Source organism: Xiphophorus maculatus, chromosome 6 (genome assembly GCF_002775205.1).
Source record: "Xiphophorus maculatus strain JP 163 A chromosome 6, X_maculatus-5.0-male, whole genome shotgun sequence".
Classification (NCBI taxonomy): domain Eukaryota; kingdom Metazoa; phylum Chordata; class Actinopteri; order Cyprinodontiformes; family Poeciliidae; genus Xiphophorus; species Xiphophorus maculatus.
The window spans coordinates 2,643,340-2,649,339 of record NC_036448.1 but is presented as its reverse complement, the minus strand read 5'-3'; positions in this window follow the sequence as shown (position 1 = coordinate 2,649,339).

Here is a 6,000-nt window from a genome sequence, read left to right as displayed (position 1 = left end):
AAAAATGATCATCTGCCTTCAATCTGTTATTTTAAAATGATCTGACAAAGCCAGGAATCTGGAGGTGATCATGGATCCTGATCCGAACCTTCTCAACCACATCAAATTTTTAATAACAATAGCATATTATCACCTAAAAAATATTGTGAGAACTAGACAATTCATCAAAAAAAAATTGTTTATGCCTTTGTTTTTAGTTAATAATTGTTAACTTATCCAGAATGCTGCTGCGAGAGTCGTCACAAAAACAACAAGAGGTCAGTGTCAAGAAGTGTGGTGATGGATGGTGGTGAGGCAGACGCTGAGGATCCAGGTAGATGTGAGAAAATGATGATTTAATAATGAAAAACAAATCCAAAGTCCAAAAACCTGGCAGCACAGCTGAGAGGAAGCTAAGGCTCAACACTGGTAGCAAACAGGATAAACGAATGGACACGACGACAGAACGAGCACACATCAGACGAGGATCCGACAAAGACACAAAGACACAGGTGACATTAAATACACAGGAGGTAATCAGGGAACGAGACACGCCTAGGAACAATCAAGGGCAGACAGGACAAGACGGAGACTCAGAAAACACAGAAACTCAAAATAAATACACAGAAAAACTCAATTCCTGACAGTCAGCATATCTGGAATAAATGTCTTGCTCACTGTAAGAGTGCGCCCAACCTGAGTTCATGTAAAACAAGATTAAAAACCTTTCTATTTGCTGTGGCCTTGTTTTCAAAAATTGATAGATTTTTTTTAAACCTGTTTCAATTTAATCTGTTCGATGTGTTTTTTCTTATTATATGTTGTTTTTTAACTTCCTTGTAGAATTACTTTGGATTGTCGTTGGCTCAAAGGTGCTATATAAATAAAGTTGCCTTCAGTTGTGCTGTGTCTGATTAATATTTTGTATGTTGGCCAAAAAGTTCAGTTGATGGAATCAACTTTTCCAGATGTTTGCTGTGTCCCCTTTGTGGCAAGTGTATATATCACAACTTAAGTTCATTCTTGACAATAATCTAAAAAATCTAATCCATATTTATTTATTCTTGTTAAGAGAAATAATGTTTCTAAGAACAATTTTAGACCTGCCTGCAGAGACGTAGATGGACTAATACTACTTATGCATCAACATATCGCTTTATAGATTCATACAAAGGTTAGCAGCTTAACCCCATTTATATACTCGTGTTGTCTTAGCAACCTTGTGCAAACTTGAGTTTTAAACGAAAGCAGAAAGATTTATTCTTTTGTGAAATTTTTGAAAAGATTCATGAACCTGGCAGTCTTAAAGTGGCAGTGTTATGTTTTCCAGCCACATTTTATCATTTTTACAGCACCATCAAGTATCTGTGTTACCTTCAGTTGTTCTAAAAAATTATGCATTTATAAAAGAAATTTCACTTTGTAATTTAAGTTGAAATCAGATGTCTGTCTCTTTAAAAACTCCTCCTCTTTCTGAAACTCCACCTTCAGAAAGTCATCACAACATGGCTCCCCTACTAATTCTTTAACAACGTTTTTACCAGCATTACACTGAGAAGTAGCTCCAACAATGAGCTCAGCAGATGCGCAGTTCCACCAGGTGTTTACTAATTGCTGCTGGCTAGTCTGAAGGAGCTGCGGGAGTCGCAGGAGAGGGATGTTCTGTGAGCTAGAAGCTCGGAAGCTTGGAAACTGCAGCTGTGAGGAGGAGCTGCACCTTGGTCCACCCAGCTGAATGGTTGACATGGCAGATTAAAGGATTTCTAAAACTTCCATGAAAATCAAGACAACACTCCAGGTATGCTTTTGATGAGGGAATAATGTTACAATGTGATCTAAAGCTCAAAAAAGTCAATTTCACATTATAGTGCCCCTTTAATATCATCCAAATGTTCAGAAAACACATAAGGGGAGCTAAACAGAGCCGCGTGCTAAAAGATGTTCTAAGTTGACTCAAAGTTTCTACAAACTTTTTCCACATCGTTTGAATCTGCCTCAGAAATAAAGACGTAGCCAAATAGCCTCTGCGGCAAACGGGGATCCTCTGACCAATACTTCTTGGTTTAGCCAACTTGCTGCCATCTTAGGATCAGACTCAGCTCCTATTTGCCAGCCAAAGAGGCTCAGCAGCTCGACCTCAGCGGTAGCCTAATGGAGCCACGATGCCTCCTCCAGCCCCTCCCTGCCTCTGTCATCCCATCCCGAGTCTTAATTCATACACTTTGAAGTATTTCGGTCTGGGCTGAAGAGTCACTCAATCAATTACGAATGAAATAATCTCCTTATATGATATTTCAAGGTTCCTCCAAGTAGAGGAGGGGCAATGGGAGAACAGATTATGGAAGCCAAATCAGTCTCTCAGCTGCGTCTAAAGTGACAGGGGTAGAATCACAGGAGAGGATGGCGGGAAATTAAATAAGAAAAAGAGATTATGTAGAAGTGTGTCACCTCCAAACACCACTGTGAAATCTCCAACCTGATCCATGAGGAGTGGAGGACTGAGAAAGGATTTTTGCAAGCTGTGTTTTTAAAAGGGAGCCATGATTGCTGAGGAAGCTTTCTGCCCCCAACTCTGAGAGAGAAATGCAAACACATTGGTGGGAACAACTGAAAAGAAAACAAGCTCAAGGAGTTAAAGATCGCTTGTTCTACTGCATAAAGTCTAATTATTTGTCTGATGAACTCTGAGGTATCCCTCATGAAGTTCTGATTATAATCCAACACCAGGGCGAAGGGGTTCAACTTTTGGTTGTGAAGATGTAAATAAACCTGAGATCAGGATGCTAACATTCTGACGATGTGTGTAACATGCTAGCTGCTTCATTATGTCATATTATGCATTTTCATCAGGGGTGCACAATGTATTGGCACTAACTTTGATAAATGAAATTTGGTCGACATCAACAGCTGATGTTAATTTGCATCTTGTTGCCGTTTGTTTCTGGCAGCGGAAAGACGAAGGTTGGTCATGTGACAAGGAAACAGGACTGTGGGGAGTTTAACTGAAACAGTGACGTGGTTGTGATTTTCAAGGTGTCAAAAGAGTAGGGAAATATATATCATATATGTATATCTGGGTAAATATCAGTTATCAGCCATTACAGCAATACCAACATATTGACATCGGCCCAGATTTTCATATCAGTGCATCCCTAATTTGCATCAATATACACTGCTCAAAAAAATAAAGGGAACACTTAAACAGGTGTTTAACACTTAAAGTGTTCCCTTTATTTTTTTGAGCAGTATATTTCATTGAAGTTAGGACTAGTTCTGCTGAGTATTACATCAGGGCTGCCAGGTGTAAAACCCCCCTGCGATATAATGTCCTTCCACTGGGGCAGTTTGGATTAGCACAAACAGGGGGCAAATACTCCAACAGTTTCAATGTGTGCAGGCTGTTCAGGCTCCTGCTGTAAGCAAACTCCCAGAAAACTTTGCATGTACATTTAGCTGAGATCAGCAAGAACAAAAGATCACACCCAACAAAGTTCTCAGACTAAGGTGACGGTCAGCCCAGAGGAGCTGACGGCTTAAAGCACTTTATGGAAATATTTCTCCTACAGCTCCTAAAGGTCCAGCAAAGGCTCACAAAATAAGAGATGTGAGTTTTAAATGTTAAATCAGTTCCTTTACAAACGTTTACAAAATGTTGTCGATATTCCACTGATGTCGAAAAAACACAATTTTGCAATTGCAGTGTTTCAATTAAATGAGAAACGCAAATGAAGTCACACGTGAGTAAGTTTGTCACGTGATAAATCATCAAAAAATATGCTGCACCATCATCCTCATTCCACTTCCCAACATCTTCATTTTTTCGGCCAGCAGCAACATCCGATTGTTGATCACGTGACTCGTGTGAAGCGAAAAAATTGTTTCCATTACAGTTTTGCAAAATACACAAATTGTGATACCCCTGAAAAACCACCTCATCCTAGAGCGGAAACATATAAAAAAAATGTAATTTTAAAAAAAAAGTCAATGTAAACAAATTTATTTTCTTAATTCCAATTTGTGCAATTATACGGTGAATGAAAACAAAGCTGAATGTTATGCATTCACTTTTGTTATATTAAATATTTTTATTTAATTGTCATATTGAAATCAGTCACAATTTGTTGTTCATGATTGATTTGGAATAACAATAAAAAGGGTGAAACATCCAAAGTGGTGAAAAGGTTTTCATAGGCTTGGTACACTAACAGTAATTTACAGTTAAATTGACAAAAAATACAACAAAATCTTTCCACCTCTTTCAGCCTCTCCCAGTCTGTTCTTTCCTCCAGCGCTGATGATTTTCTCCATGGCTGACTGTTGTTTCTAATTCTGCAAGCTCAGCCATCAGAGCATCGATCCTTCCTCGTCATCCCCAGCTTCCCAAACATTTTACCTGACTGTGGAGACTAATTCCCTGGCTCTCGTCTTTTTTCATCCCGGATTCAGGGGGTCGTCAGGAAAAAAAAAAGAGAAATCAATAACTTTGTCAAGTGGGGCAGGGTCAGAGGTCAACGAGGTCCTTGACAAGTGTGTCAGGGGAAGGAAGGAGAGAGAAGGGGAAGAAAAGTGCTCGTCTGTGGGTGCGGGTTACCTTAGGAGTGGTCAGGAGAAACAGGGTGCAGGTGTCAGCTTGTCAAGGATCAAATTTATGGCTATTGATTGGAACCGTGCGCCGGTGTGTGTTGGTAGTGATGAATGTGTGTTTCTGTATGGATCATGGCAGGATCTGACAGAGGTGAAGAGTCATCATATAAAGCCTATTATGGCCAAACAAGCCAATGAAAAAACTGAGTCCCAGAAGACGTCACAGAAAAGGGGGCATTGGCTCCTGTATCTCTGAGTCCAATCATCCATTATAGCTGCAGTATGTAACATCTATAAAAAATACATGTTTTTTACATATTTATTGAAATTATCTCCATGTTGTGACTGTGTAATATGTTGACCAATAATCTGTGAAAAGATTATTCTCCTCCAACTCCTCCCAAAGTTACTATTGCACCTCTCCCAGTCAAAAACAACCAATCAGAGTCAGAAATTTCTTTTACAACATGGCTCCTCTATTTATCCTTTAACAATGTTTTTACCAGCATAATACTGAGAAAAAGCACCTACAATGAGCTCAGCAGATGCACAGCTCCACCAGGTGTTTAAGTGCTCAGAGGAGGAGCTTCATCCTGGAAGGCGGGGCTAGGTCCATGCAGGCATTTTGCATTGCTGAATGGATGCTATGAGAGGTTAAGGGATTTCTCAAACATGCATTAAAGAATTAAGCCAACATTCCAGGTATGTTTTGATGAGGGAATAATGTTACAACATAACAAAAGCTCAAAAAAGTTGATTTTATATAACATTGCCCCTTTAAATAATAATGAGCTGGCTTACAAACATCCTTACTGTACATCCATGCATTCAAAGGAAAGACAAGTCCAAGATGAAGCGTCAAAGAAATCTATTTAAATGGAAATGTAATGAGTCCACAGTGACAGTGAATTAGCAAGTTGATCGATTGATCATGTCAAGGACAAATAGGTAAACAAACATATCCATTAGCCTCCTCCTCCTACTCCCTGCTGTGGAGAAACACTGAGAGGTGATAGGATGGTTGGCGTGTGCATGCGTGCGTGGGCGTGGATGTGTGTGTGTGTGTGTGTGTGTGTGTGTGTGTGTGTGTGTTGGCGTGCAGGCGTGTGTGTGTGTGTGTGTGTGTGTGTGTGTGTGTGTGTGTGTGTGTGTAGAAACGGTGGTGACAGCAATCAGTTTTAAATCTGAGGACGCAGGATGAATCCATGGCGCTCGTGGCAAAAACATACAGTTCAACCAAATGTAAACACAGCCTCTCTAACAATCCCACACCCCACTGTGAAGGGCCGGCCCACTAGTTACACAGTCAGTTGGGCCCAGCAAGACTCCATTCAGAGGCAGTAGAGGGAGCAGAGCAGGAGGAGCAGGAGGATCAGGCTGGAAGAACTGAAGCAGGAGCTGAGGAGGAATCAGCTGACTGGAATCAGAGGTTTTAGC